Source organism: Lissotriton vulgaris, chromosome 1_1 (assembly GCF_964263255.1).
Source record: "Lissotriton vulgaris chromosome 1_1, aLisVul1.2, whole genome shotgun sequence".
NCBI lineage: Eukaryota > Metazoa > Chordata > Amphibia > Caudata > Salamandridae > Lissotriton > Lissotriton vulgaris.
The window spans coordinates 759,459,826-759,475,613 of NC_141685.1; positions in this window are offsets into that span (position 1 = coordinate 759,459,826).

The following is a 15,788-nucleotide window of genomic DNA, read 5'->3' on the forward strand; positions in this document are numbered from 1 at the left end:
CATGAAACATACAAAAGGAAAACGAAAAAAGATCATACCCAACTCAGCTAGGCAATTGGTCTGCAGCATGCAGAAACAAGCATTTGCAATGCAATAGGTCTCGCATTAGGAAAGTGTGAGCTATTGGTATTGTAAATGACAATTTTTTTAAATATGTGTTGGTTTTGAAAATTTATAAATTAATAGCATTGTTATTCACAAAGCCAATAGCTTACACTTTCCTAATGCGAGTCCTATTGGCTATGGCAATGCTTGTTGGTAGCAAGCAAGGACAGTGCTGTTGTGGTGCTGAGTGATGGTGTGGTTGGGCTGAGTGATGTGGTGGTGTATTAGAGTGATGTGGTGGTGTATTAGAGTGATGTGGCTTTGTTCCAGAGTGATGTGGTGGTGTCCCAGAGTGATGTGGTGGTGTCCCAGAGTGATGTGGTGGTGTCTGTGAGTGATGTGGTGGTGTCTGTGAGTGATGTGGCTTTGGCCCAGAGTGATGTGGTGGTGTCCCAGAGTGATGTGGTGGTGTCCCAGGGTGATGTGGTGGTGTCCCAGAGTGATGTGGTGGTGTCCCAGAGTGATGTGGTGGTGTCCCAGAGTGATGTGGTGGTGTCCCAGAGTGATGTGGTGGTGTCTGTGAGTGATGTGGTGGTGTCCCAGAGTGATGTGGTGGTGTCTGTGAGTGATGTGGTGGTGTCTGTGAGTGATGTGGTGGTGTTCCTGAGTGATGTGTCGGTGCTCCTGAGTGATGTGGTGGTGTTCCTGAGTGATGTGGTGGTGTTCCTGAGTGATGTGGTGGTGTTCCTGAGTGATGTGGCGGTGTTCCTGAGGGATGTGGTGGTGTTCCTGAGTGATGTGGTGGTGTTCCTGAGTGATGTGTCGGTGCTCCTGAGTGATGTGGTGGTGTTCCTGAGTGATGTGGTGGTGTCCCAGAGTGATGTGGTGGTGTTCCCGAGTGATGTGGTGGTGTTCCTGAGTGATGTGTCGGTGCTCCTGAGGGATGTGGTGGTGTTCCTGAGTGATGTGGTGGTGTTTCTGAGTGATGTGGTGGTGTTCCTGAGTGATGTGGTGGTGTCCCCGAGTGATGTGGTGGTGTCCCCGAGTGATGTGGTGGTGTCCCCGAGTGATGTGGTGGTGTCCTGGAGTGATGTGGTGGTGTCCCTGAGTGATGTGGTGGTGCCCTTGAGTGATGTCCCTGAGTGATGTGGTGGTGTTGTGTGTCGTTCAGCAGTGTGATGCGTGCAGCAATGTGAGGCGTGCAGCAGTGTGAGCGGTGCAGCAGTGTGAGGCGTGCAGCAGTGTGAGGCGTGCAGCAGTGTGGATGTCATTACCTGACAAACAAATGACGACAGGGCGACAGGACAGTAGGGACAGAAGACACTAGGACCCTGTGGGTCGTGAGGGAGGTGACCAGGTCACCGGACACCACATCCGGTCAGGGGACAGGAAGAGGACAGATCTGACCAGGACGACGAAGAGGGTAGACGTGTATACAGCCAGCTGCGCATAGAAAGTAATAAAGCATTGTGAGTGCACCAACCTGTGTCCTGTGATCGTTTGTGTTACAAGGTGCCCACTGGGTGGACACGACAACTGGCGACGAAGGGTGAGAAACGAGCCAATGCGCATCTCGACGCCATCGACCCGCCGTCTGAAGAACCAGGAGCCCACCCTGGATGCGCAGGATAAACAGGGAGAAAAGAAGCGTCATCGGAGCCCACCCAACCGCCTCTGAGGAGTCACCGGCAAATATTGTGGTATGCGCGAAGGAACGCGCGCGATCTCAAAATAGAGGCGTGAGCTCTCGCGAGAGTCTCTGCGGCCATTTTGGGGTCAGGCGGCTGGGCCAATCAGGGGCGACATCGGGGAAGCGGCCATCTTTGAGTCAGGCAAGCGAGATTTCGATCGCGAAATCTCGCGAGAAGAGCGGCGGCCATCTTAAGAAAAGGACAATCGAAAAACAGCCATATGAATAAACAGAGCGGCCATTTTAGAGCCAGGCAAGGAAGAAAAGAGGTAAAAGAACCTAAAGAAAAAGACAAGGAAAGCCCAGAGAAGGCCAAAAACAAAAACAAAGAACAGAATAAGAAGAAGGAAACAAGAAATAACAGAGACACAAAAGAAAGAAAACTAGACAAAGATTAAAAGAAAATATAACAGAAGAAGAAGAAGAAAAGGAAAAAGGAGAATTAAAGAGACAAAAGGGTAAAGAAAACAAAGTAAAAGAACAGAAGAAGAAAAAGAAAAAGGAAATAAAAGAGGAAAGAGGAGATAAAAGGAAGAAAAATGGCAGATCCAAAGCCCAGTGCACAATACAGGAGACCACTACCATTCAACTTATCGGAGCCACAAACAGGAATAAGGTGGGAGAAGTGGATCAGACGTTTTCAAAGATATGCAGAAGATACAGATGTAGCAGAGGGAAAGAAACTAGGATTACTGTTGAACCTAGCAGGAGATGATGTTGAAGAACTCCTGGTGACACTGCCTACCGAAGAAACAAAAACATATGACCAACTAAAGAAATGCCTAACAGCCAAATTCGACCCACAACGAAACATTGACTTCGAACGATATACTTTTACCATTGCATGTCAACGAGTCGATGAAACACTAGACGACTTCGCGACACGGCTGAGAAAATTGGTGACACATTGTGAATTTGACAAATTTGATAACGAGCAAGCCATAAGGCTATGGATTATAGAAGGCTGTCGCAACACAGGATTCAGAGCAAGAATACTTAAGGAACCAACCTCATTGGAGAACATCCTGTCACTAGCGAGAGCAGAGGCGAGAGCAACGGAACATGCCAAGGAAATGGAAAGAGGGAAGAGCGTTGAAACAGAAAACGCACACTTTACGACAAACAGATATCGCACAGACCAACGAAAGAATGACTGGAGGGAACAAAAAGAGAGGAGACGACCTGAAAGAACATGCTACAAGTGCGGAATGGAATTTCCACACAGAGGTCAATGCCCAGCATTTGGCCAGACGTGCAGAAGATGTGGTGGAAGAAATCACTATGCCAGTATGTGCCAAGGTGCCCCATTAAGAGACGACAATGGGAGAACAGGAAGATAACAGGAATCGACAACAAGACATGTCAGGTATGTTGACAACGAAAGGAGGAGTTCATCACGAGAGTCAAGTGAAGAAGAGGAAGTAGAGAAAGTAGAAAGACTATATCACATGTCGGAGGTGCACACCGAGCAGAGCGAGGAAGAAGAAGCAGGAGAAACAACACAGCCAGCAAACAGAAGCACCCGAGGAAAGACAGACCATGCAAAGATAAGAGTAGGAGTGCATGAAACAGACTTTATACTGGACAGTGGTGCAACCTGCAATGTCATGTGTGCATCGGAGTATGAGAGAATGGAAGTAAAGCCGACCCTGAGAGCGTCCAAGGTAAAGATTTTTACTTGGGGGGCAAGGAAAGAAGTAACTAACTTGGGGAAGTTCACAGAGGAACTGAGATACTATGACAAAATAAATAAGGAGGACATTCATGTTCTACAAGGCGATGTCCCAGGGCCATGCCTGATGAGCAGCAGCACCGCCCAAACGATGGGCCTTATAACAATGACATATAACAAAGACAACAGCTATGCTGAGAGCAAGCAAAGAGAAGACTCAGGGAAGAAAGAAAGAGGAAGAGAACAAAAAAGAATAATGGAGAGAACAAATACAACAAAGGGCGGCTGTAGAAAGAAAGGAGCAAGAAACAAAACGGAGGGCAGAGAACAACGATCAAGGCGACGAGAGGCCGGCAAAAAGAGAGCAGAAGGAGGACAACGGAAGAACAGAAAGAAGACTAAGAGGAGAGAGCAACGACAAAGAGAAAGAGCGACTGGCAAACTGAGAACAGACGGAGAACAACTGAAGAGCAGAAAGAAAGATGACGGCAGAAAACGACGACTAAGGAAGGGATGCAAAGGGACAAAGAGACTACGTAGAAAGAAGTAGGAAACAGAGACTGGGGAGAAGGGTCGACGAGACTGACAATCTCTCTCTCTCTCTCTATCTCTCTCTCTCTCTCTCTCTCTCTCTCTCTCTCTCTCTCTCTCTCTCTCTCTCACTGCAACGGCGAGTTAATGATGTAAATGGTGGTGACACGGAATGATTAGTAGAACTGTACCACAAACTGTTGTTTGCAACAAGGGGGGAGATGTCATGACCTGACAAACAAATGACGACAGGGCGACAGGACAGTAGGGACAGCAGGCACTAGGACCCTGTGGGTCGTGAGGGAGGTGACCAGGTCACCGGACACCACATCCGGTCAGGGGACAGGAAGAGGACAGATCTGACAGGACGATGAAGAGGGTAGAAGTGTATACAGCCAGCTGCGCATAGAAAGTAATAAAGCATTGTGAGTGCACCAACCTGTGTCCTGTGATCGTTTGTGCTACAAGGTGCCCACTGGGTGGACACGACAGTGAGGCGTGCAGCAGTGTGTGGCGTGCAGCAGTGTGTGGCGTGCAGCAGTGTGTGGCGTGCAGCAGTGTGAGGCGTGCAGCAGTGTGTGGCATGCAGCAGTGTGCAGCATGCAGCAGTGTGAGTTATGCAGCAGTGTGCAACATGCAGCAGTGTGCAGCAGTGTGAGTGGTGCAGCAGTGTGAGGCGTGCAGGAGTGTGTTGCATGCAGCAGTGTGTGGCATGCAGCAGTGTGTGGCGTGCAGCAGTGTGTGGCGTGAAGCAGTGAGATGTGCAGCTGTGTGGCGTGCAGCAGTGTGAGGCGTGCAGCAGTCTGAGGCATGCTGCAGTCTGAGGTGTGCAGCAGTGTGTGGCATGCAGCAGTGTGCGGTGTACAGCAGTGTGTGGCATGCAGCAGTGTGTGGCGTGCAGCAGTGTGAGTCATGCAGCAGTGGGAGGCGTGCAGCAGTGGGAGGCGTGCAGCAGTGTGAGGCATGCAGCAGAGTGTGGCGTGCAGCAGTGTGTGGAGTGCAGCAGTGTGTAGCATGCAGCAGTGTGTGGAGTGCAGCAGTGTGCAGGATGCAGTAGTGTGAGTAATGCAGCAGTGTGCAGCATGCAGCAGTGTGCAGCAGTGTGAGCCATGCAGCAGTGTGAGGCGTGCAGCAGTGTGTTCCGTGCAGCAGTATGTTGCATGCAGCAGTGTGTGGTGTGCAGCAGTGTGGCATGCAGCAGTGTGAGGCGTGCAGCAGTGTGAGGCATGCAGCAGTGTGAGGTGTGCAGCAGTGTGTGGCATGCAGCAGTGTGAGGCATGCAGCAGTGTGGCATGCAACAGTGTGTGGTGTGCAGCAGCGTGAGTAATGCAGTAGTGTGTGGCGTGCAGCAGTGTGCGGCGTGCAGAAGTGTGAGGTGTGCAGCAGTGTGTGGCGTGCAGCAGTGTGTGGCGTGCAGCAGTGTGTGGCATGCAGCAGTGTGAGGCGTGCAGCAGTGTGAGGCGTGCAGCAGTGTGAGGCGTGCAGCAGTGTGTGGTGTGCAGCAGTGTGTGGCGTGCAGCAGTGTGAGGCGTGCAGCAGTGTGTGGCGTGCAGCAGTGTGAGGCGTGCAGCAGTGTGAGGCGCGCAGCAGTGTGTCGTGCAGCAGTGTGAGGCATGCAGCAGTGTGAGTCATGCAGCAGTGTGCAGCGTGCAGCAGTGTGAGGCATGCAGCAGTGTGAGGCGTACAGCAGTGTGCAGCGTGTAGCAGTGTGAGGCGTGCAGCAGTGTGCAGCAGTGTGTGGTGTGCAGCAGTGTGAGTAATGCAGCAGTGTGCGGCATGCAGCAGTGTGTGGCGTGCAGCAGTGTGAGGCGTGCAGCAGTGTGAGGCGTGCAACAGTGTGTGGCGTGCAGCAGTGTGAGATGTGCAGCAGTGTGTGGCATGCAGCAGTCTGTAGCGTGCAGCAGTGTGTGGCGTGCAGCAGTGTGCAGCATGCAGCAGTGTGCAGCATGCAGCATTGTGCAGCATGCAGCAGTGTGATGTGTGCAGCAGTGTGAGGCGTGCAGCAGTGTGTTGCGTGCAGCAGTGTGTGGCGTGCAGCAGTGTGTGGCGTGCAGCAGTGTGTGGCGTGCAGCAGTGTGGCGTGCAGCAGTGTGGCGTGCAGCAGTGTGAGGCGTGCAGCAGTCTGAAGTGTGCAGCAGTGTGAGGCGTGCAGCAGTGTGTGGCGTGCAGCAGTGTGCAGCATGCAGCAGTGTGAGTAATGCAGCAGTGTGCAGCATGCAGAAGTGTGAGGCGTGCAGCAGTTTGAGGCATTCAGCAGTGTGAGGCGTGCAGCAATGTGAGGCGTGCAGCATTGTGAGAGGCGGATTCCTTTGAAGTCTGATGCCAAGGCTCAGACCAATGGCGGTGTGCGAGCGGCTTCCTTTGAAGTCTGATGCCGAGGCAGATGGTGTTTGATGTGCACGCGCCTGCCTCACATGCCTGCCTTACATGAACTGTACGCGATCCGCAGTTTGGTAGAGTTTTTGAACTGCTTACTATATTCTCGCCTATTTATCCCTAAAGGGATATAATAGGCGAGACCTAAAAAAAGAACAGGATGTGTGGAAGGCGCACTTCCTCCTTTTTGCATGCCGGTTTAGGTAGGCAGCGCCATATTGGGGGAAATATTCGACTTCACTACGTAGTAGGTTTCTGGAGAGCAGACAGGCTACTCATTGTTATGGAGGTAATATCAATTTAACCTTTGCACTGTAGTAATAAATACATGAATGCAGTTATATTAGTGCAGTTACTCTAAAAGCATGTACTATCTGGCTGCATTTATTTTCACTGCCACTCTGTAAATATATTTATGACATGTCAGTAAAGAAAAGTATGACTCAATACTACAAGTTATGTAGAGCAAGTGTAGTTATAAACATAGATTCGACTTTAAATACTACTTTGCAAAGGTCAAATCCCACAGCCCATGGAGATGTATCTGGACCCCGCCCAGAATATTCACTTCTTCACACAACGGACCTATGCAAATAAACTAGAGTCTTGTGGTCCTCAAATGCGTTTATTTATAACCAGCAAATATGAAACAGCATGGCATATATAATGTTTACAGATTTCCAGAGGGTAATGCAAAATCAATTCACAATGTAGTTCCATATATGTCCACATGAACGCTGACGTATATATTTTGTTCACACACTTACTTTCTAAAGCAAGAGCATGAACCAAACGAAGTTGCTCTCAGATAAAAACATAGTAAAATCAAATTTTAATGCATACATCATGTCAGTATAAAATAAACAAACAAATACAGAAATAGGTGCCTGCAAACTGCTGCTTCAGGAGCCTCAGTCTGTGGCATACACACATGATGTGTTGCAGTTCTTTGACTGTGAGTCTTATTTGGAGTATGGAGTTGGAGTATGCTGGCTGGTCCTTTGATCTGCCAGGCATGTATTAAGTTGATCTGGCCAAAGGCCAACCACCATACACCAGCAGGCAGACAGAGATCTCTGTGCCTCGTCTCAGCGGCTCCTCCAAAGGCACAGAAGTGATACTGGGCAGGTGACATGTTTAAGGCACCCACTAAGCAAAGCTTTTTATTTTTCAAAAACAAACACGAAAGTGGGAGTCTGTTACTGAAAAGCAAAAAAGATATTTTCCTGACAGGTGGGAGGCATTTCTTTGGTTCTCTGTTTGGTACCGCCAGGCTTTCCCTTAGAGTCATGAACAGGAAAAATATACATAGGACAAGGACATCTGTGTTAACCAGTGTGAATAGTCTCAGGTAAATTGATGGGTGACCCAATTTCAGACTGGCTGCCCGTCAAAGGTTTATGCCAGCTTAGCTAGTGTAGCCTCCACTGTCAGAAACATGGCCTTTCTCTCACTAAATGGAGTAGGAGAAACCAAGTTATTCGGCAGAAGCGACATTGCTTCTTTTTTTGGTGTATGTCCTGCAGTCCTCAAAACTAAGCCCTATGTTTTTCATGCATGTTAAAATAATGTTTCCTAACTTTAATGGATTAGATTGTTTTTAGGTCTCGCCTAGACGAAAGCAAAAAGTGAAGCTTTTTGCTGTCTATGGCGAGACAACTTATGTAATCACTTTCGGGGGAATGTGGACAGCAGACTGTCACGAGCGTCTCCTGCCGGAGATTCTACCTCGTGAGCGCGCACGTCGCCGTGCCTCATTTTCCCATTCTCAAACCAAGCCACACTCACGCATGCGCACATACACACACTGCATACACACACACGCACCCCCCCTTAAACAGACACACGCTGCATACACACACGCACCCCCCCTTAAACAGACACACGCACGCACGCACAGACACACTCAAACAGACACACGCGCGTACACCCCCACCCTCAACCCCACTCACCGGGCTCCTCTCCCCTTACGCATGTGAAGGCACTGTGCTAGAAGGTGCGCTGTCTGAAATCACCGCCGCCTCCCACAGCGGCATTGTATGTAAATTAAAACTTGCCTCCCCGTAAACACCGTCGCAGCCCGGGAAGTTCGGTAGCCTCACAAATCCTGAGCGCAGCTCCTCTGACGTCAGACGAGGAGCCGCGCTGGGATTGGTGCCGGTGGGGCCGTTGCCTGGCCACGGAAGTGTCGTCGACGCCGGGCGGGAGGGGCTTCTTTGCGTAACACATCACATAATCTCCCCGTGCTTACAAGAAAATAAATATTTCCTTGTGTGATATAACTGTTGCTCACCGTTACCTTCGGGTCGAGGTTGCGCCTCCCCGTAAACACCGCCGCAGCCCGGGAACTTCGGTAGCCTCACAAATCCCGAGCGCAGCTCCTCTGACATCAGACGAGGAGCCGCGCTGGGATTGGTGCCGGTGGGGCTGTTGCCTGGCAACGGAAGTGTCGTCGACGCCGGGCGGGAGGGGCTTCTTTGCGTAACACATCACATAATCTCCCCGTGCTTACAAGAAAACAAATATTTCCTTGTGTGATATAACTGTTGCTCACCGTTACCTTCGGGTCGAGGTTGCGGTATATAAAACTGCCCCAAAGAAACATAATACGCGATGGTGTACTGCGCTAAGAAAGAGGAGCCTGATGGAGCTGAGGCGGCCATGGAGCCGGGCCTCCCGCTGCTGCTGCTGGGGAGCTGCGGCCTGCTGCTGTTCGCTGCCGGTGAGTCCGGTTTACGGCCCGGGGAGTGGGGTGCTGCTATGTTTAGACTTAAGGGCGCAACAGGGAGATGTCTGCGGAAGCCCCTTCCCGCGCCTGTGGTGTCACCTTACAGCACTCGCAGGAACTTTCGGGCGAGTTTAGAGCTGGAGGGAGCCCCTCACTCACTCTTTGTGCTTCCCGAGGCCACAGCCTTTGTCCCGGAGCCGCGCTGTGCAGCTCTCTGTCATCTGCCTGGCTGCAGGCGCCGTTCAAAGCGTGGTGTGTCTCGCACTGATTACCAAGGCCAACTGCACTCTGTCACGATGAGACCGACAGTTAGGGTTTATTAGAGCACCTTTAGCATGTACACTTGCCTCGCACCACCTACGCGTGTAAACAGCGCATGCACAGACTGATCGAAAAGTGCATGTATAGAATGCATGTGTACGAACTGCTAATGGGCCATGCATTCAAGTATAGGGTACTAGCCACAGCCGAGTACCTTAATTGTACAGTCCGTGCATGCGTGTACAGCTAATACAATATGCACAGACCTGTTCAAACGGCAAAAGCTCCTTATTTACAAGCACAGTGTGTCATTTTTCTATGTGATGCATTTACTGACTGAGCTATTAAATGTGCTTGTTAAACCTCCGTTTCACCGCACTAATTGCTCATGCTTTGCGTATGCGCAAGTATCGATTACTGTAACTGTTTGTATACGTACAGCTTACTACTTCATATTGAACATGCACAGATAACTTTCTCTCTGCTTTTACACTAATGTGCTTGGGGTGGGGGAGACCAGCCCTGTTGTGCATCACGCTGGGAGGTGAGACATTGGAGGCAATATTTTGTAACTAAAAATACGACAGCTCGCTGGCTGCTAAAGGTGCAGCTATTTACAGGCTCTATTTACCGCAAGACGACATTACTGGACATTCCACCTCTTCAAGCCCATTTTCCAAAAAGTAATCAAAATGAACATCCACCACCACATACACCACATCCACCACCACCACCACCACATACACCACCACATTCACCACCACATCCACCAACACCACATCCAGCACATCCACCACATTCAGCACATCCACCACCACCAAATCCACCACCACAACATCCACCTCCACACCCACCACCACCACATCCACCTCCACCACCACATCCACCACCACCACCAAATCCACCACATCCACCACCTTCACATCCACCACAACCACATCCACCACCTTCACATCCACCACCACCACCACATCCAGCACATACAGCACAGCCAACACCACATCCAGCACATCCACCACCACATCACCACCACATCCATCACCACCACATCCACCACCACCACATCCACCACCACATACACCATCACCAGCACATCCACCATCACCAGCACATCCATCATCACCAGCACATCCACCATCACCACATTCACCACCACCACATTCACCACCACCACATCCACCACATCCCCCACCACCGCCACATCCACCACCGCCACATCCACCGCCACCACATCCACCACCACCACATCCACCACCACCACATCCACCACCACATTCATGTGTGTGTGTGTGTGTGTGTGGCTCTGTGTGTGTGTGTCTGAGTGTGTGTGTGCAAATGCAATAGGTCTGACATCTTACAAGAGATTAAGCTATTGGCACTGTAAATGACAATCACATTTATTTATCTGATTTCACAACCAACACATAAATAAAAAAAGTTGTCATTACAATGCCAATAACTCTAACTTTTGCAAAGGCGAGACCGTTGCATTGTAAATGCTTGTTTTAAAGATTTTTCGTGATTTTTGAAGGTTGGGATAGTTTTTGGGCTCTTGTGGTAAGACTTGCTTGTATTTGTTGTCTTTTAGAAAGGATTGGGCTTGTTTTGGTCTTCTTTTAAAGGTATGTTTGTGTTTTGAATTATAGACTTGGCAACACAACAGCAACAAACAGACAGCAGAGCACAGAGGGAGGCCAATGTGGGATTGGCTACTTAAATGAGGTGATTTGTCCTAGGGGTACAGTGCATTTAGGCACTTGTATGAGGCACATCAGGGGAGACAGAGAGATGTGGCCTCTGGAGGAATGTGCTGGGAGGGAGAGCCTTGGGCCAATTAAGGGAAATATAATGATGATGGGCATGGAGAAGGACAGCTGGGGCTCAGAGCGAGTGAGCAATGAGAAAGTGGCAGAGCAAAAGTAGCTGGCGTACAGTAGACATTGCCTGTGGATGCGTACAGTGGCCTGTTACAGATGGAGCATCTTAGGCAAGGCATAGGGAGGACTAATTGAAATTAAAGGTGGCTGTTGGTAGTAAGGATATGACTTAATCTTTGCGTTTTCTACTTATGTACCCCCATTGCATTTCATATATTCATGTATCTGATTGCACAGTTTTCATATATATACATGTGTAGCATTTAATGTTGTTTGTATATGTACAACATATACGATTTGCTATCCTAAAGTTTGAGAGCACATCAATTATTAAAATATATGTACCAATGTGATTTATTATGTGTGATAGAATTTAGTGAAGGTGTAAAAAGTTTAGTATGTTATTTTTAGCATTTTACATCATTTAGCACGAGACCTTCCCTTATCAAAATAATCACAAAAGTGTATTAAAGCCTGGTACACACAAGAAATAGGCAGAGAGGAACCATCAGCTTTCTTCATGGGAGCCTGGTCCACTTGAGCTACAAACATCCCTAGTGAAGGCCATAAGATCCTCGGAGACAGCCCGGCCTTATTAGCGCACTCAAGAACTTCACAAGAGTTATGTTGTTCAATTAAGGTATGCAGTCTACAGGCCAGCTCAAGAACCTCAGACAGGCACTTTTGGTGCTAAGATTGTTTAGTTAGGGACTAAAAGGGAAAGGTTGATTAAAAAAGACTGGCTCCATTAATAAGTGTAATGAATTTCTGAAGCACCATCACAAAGTTAGAATTTTAAAAATGTTTTTCTTATTAATTGCATTCATGGTCACAGCATAGTTTGTTTTTATAGTTACATCTATAAATATTGTATGCACTAGATTAGGGAACAGATTTTAATAAAGTCCTTAAAATATGAAGTGTGTATTCTTATGTGTGCCCATCTGTGGTGCTTTACCCCCAGGTCCCAAGTTTCAGAATTCACTAACAAACTAATAATACTATGTTCTCACAGGATTGATGATTGCCCAGAACTAACCATTCCCATGTAATGCGCAGGTGGTTTGTGGGTTACATTTCACCATATCCCCAGCTCAAGTTGCGAAGTTGGCTTTGAGCCTGTACTTGGCCAGAGGGTCTAGGGAATCAAAAACTGGGCTGCGTTTGGCAGAAAGCTGCACAAAACATCATGGAGCCCGGCAGCAAAGCGAAGCTTAAAGTACTCCTGAGTATCACACACAAGACTGCCAATAATTAGGATTAGTGAAGACGTCTGTTGTAATACTGCTTTCCTCCCGCACGTCAGAAAGGAGCTCGCTGTCTGCTGAAGGGTTTGTTAGGTACTTAACCAGTTAAAGGTACTTCCTACTCAATTTCATTTTTTGAATCACGTTCTGAATCTATCATACACTGGCGTCACAACCTGTTGTGATAAGGATGAACTGTAAGGCATCATTCACACATTGACGCAACACCTCATTGAAAAGGGTTACCCTGAGTCATTTTAGTTGTAAATTAATATGCTGCATATCCCTTTAAAATATTTACTCATGGGTGGAGTTTGATCCTATAGATCCAAATGCTAGGCACTTTCACGCCTATAAACCTGCTTTTAAACTTGCTGAATATGAACATTATCAAAGCCTAGAAATTCCAAGAGGATATCAGGAACCGTTTAGTTTGGTGGGCATTTACCGCATCCAGATTGTCAGATTGGGACCCTTAGATAATCCCAGGGCTACCTAGCCTGTATTGACTGGTTATATTCTGCATCCAGATGCAAGAAATCTGAATGCTCCGGAATGAAGACCTTTATAACAAACTTAGTGATAATATAGAGACAACTTTGAAGGTATGGTGTACAGACTGTAGGGACTGTTTTTTTGCTTTTGGCCGTACAACAACACGTTGCAGTGCAGCCAGGAAGTCCATAGTCGATTAATACAATCCTGGGCAAAGTGCCCACAAAGTGAGGTGAGATTTGGATTGCTCACAAAACCAATCAATAGGAAGCAACATATTCTGACACTACACACCAAGACAAACATAGAATGTTAACTATGTGTGTTCCACTTGGTATGCTACCACTTGTAGAGAATTGTAGTAAATGGGCGACACCAGGGCCAATATTTGCTAGTAGTTGCACTATGCATGGCACTCCTTTACTGGTGAGGATACCGGAGATGTTAAAACAAATACAAATAAAGCATGGTGCAGTTCCAGATGTAGATTTAGGCATGACATTGATTGGTAATTATGAAACTGCCTCATCCATTGAACTTAGTAATATTTGAGGGGAAGCTCAGTAACAGCCGATTGCACAAGCTTTAGGCTGTTGTTCCCAATCAAGATTATGAACAAGAACTTTCTAAAATTATTTCATAAAAATATATCTTTGTAAGTCAAGACACAAAATCCCAATGAAAAAAGGGAGCCTGAGGGTTCCATAAAATAGAAAGCAGTGGAAACTAAGAATAAGAAGAAATCTAAACATAAATCAAGTACTGTCTCTCCTTCACAGCAGAACCCCAGTAAGGGTGGATACAAAATGACGTTATAAGAGTTGCCCTGGGTTTGTTTCAGCAAGAATTATGGAAATCTAAGATTTTATATCTTAACATGGTTTCTCCTGGCTATGAATCATCCAATGAGGATGAAGGTCTGGTACCGAACTTCCTGCAGAATTGTTCTACTTTACAACCTCCACAATCACTGAGTAAGTTGCAAGTGGGGTTTTGAACTCTGAAAGAGCTTACTTGCTGCATTATCCTGAGTTGGTTAAGCCCCGTACATGAACCACTCCTACAATTCCTCTCATGAACCATTCAGTTATATCCCTCAACTGAGATGCTCTGTACAATTCTGCAAAGTCAAACAGGGCTAGCCTCAACACTTCTCTCGGCAGTATTAACACCTTGTAGGGAAGTTGAGATTGGCAGTCTTGCCAAATAAAACAGGTGATGAGGGAGAGGAGGAAAGAGAATAAATCTCTATCTGTCTTGATGGGATGACCCTGAAAAAGGTATGAGTCCTCGTAGAAATGACATCTGTACTGCATTATTGCAACCTAAGCAAGATAATTAGAGAGGGGCCTACCTTTTAAGATCAGTTTCTTGTCGTTGCACGAGGGAGGGATTGTTTACTCCATATAGATTGGTCACTTTTAGTGTGATCTTGAAACCCAGGTAGGTCACTTCGTTTTTAGCCCGTTTAAAGGGAGTAAATCTTGCTATCACCTCCATCTCCCTCATGGGGAGAGTCAAGTTAAGAAGAAAAGACTTATGGAGATTTATACAAAAACCCAACACCAGTTCGTAGTCAGCCTGTAGGGCATCCAAGGAAGTATGAGGAGATGTGAGGAACAGCAATACATCGTGTGCAAGCATAGTTATTTTGTGGTTCACTGAGCTAAAAGATAGGCCATTGATGGAAGGTTCGGCTCTCACTTTAGCTTCCAAGGGTTCAATACTTAGGGCAAATGATAGCAGGGATACTGGGTACCCCTGTCTCGTACCTTGGTCGAGCTGAAAAGGTCAGAAGCGGTACTGTTCACCAACACTCGTGATCTTGAGTAAGCAGAGTTAGCCTGGACAATGTTTATAAATCGTTCCCCAAAGCCAAATTCACGCAATGTGTGAAAAAGGAAGTACCATTCTACCCAGTCAAAAGCTTTCTCGTCATCCAGGATATGTTTCTTAGTAGCTTTCTCAACCAGGTGAAGCACCCTCCGCAAATTATCATCTGTCTGCCTCCCCTTAATGAAGCCAGGCTGATCTGGATGGATCAATTCTGGAATGATGTCTTCTAGCCTATTGGCCAAAATCTTAGTGTAGAGTTTAGCAACAAGGTTAAGCAGCGCAATAGGTTGAAAAGACACACAGAGACATGGGTCATTATGCGGTGTCAGTATAATGGATATTGGCACTTGCCCATAGTTTGCGTCACACCTTGAAAATTAGCTTTGTAGGTAAATAGGTGGTCAGGTAGAGCACACGTTCGGAGCTGAAAGTCTTGTAGAATTGGGGCATGAACACATCTGGCCCAAGTGATTTATGCAGTTTAAGAGCATCCATTGCAGCTTGGACTTCGTCGTCTCTAATTGGGCTGCCTACAAGCTCATTTTGGTCTGCCATCATCCGTGGGAGGTTTATACCATTAGATAGGCAAGTTGCAATTTCTCGTCAGTGGGGTCTGTAGTGTATAAGCATTTATAGAATTTGCAAAAGGCTTGGGCTTTACCCTCTTTTGTAGTGACAGTTTCCCTGGAGTCCAGATGTAACTAGCTGAATTATTCCTTTTCATGTTTAACACTGAGCTGTTGCACCAGATGTGTGCCTATCTTGTTCCCTTGTTTATATGTGTTTTTTTTAAGGTGCAGTACATTTAGTTCCGCTCTATTTGTGTAGATAACAATAAGCTTGCCATGTAATGCTGTTACTTTCCTTTGTAGTATCAGCGAGGGAGAATCTTTGTGTGCCTTCTCCGCTGACTGGAGCTCAGCCTTGAGCGATAACTGGTCTTGGGCCTTCTGTTAAGATTTTGCTGGGAGACAACAAGGCGGAAGTTACTCGCCTTTCACGGGTCCAGAACACTGCTGCCCGAGTCCTA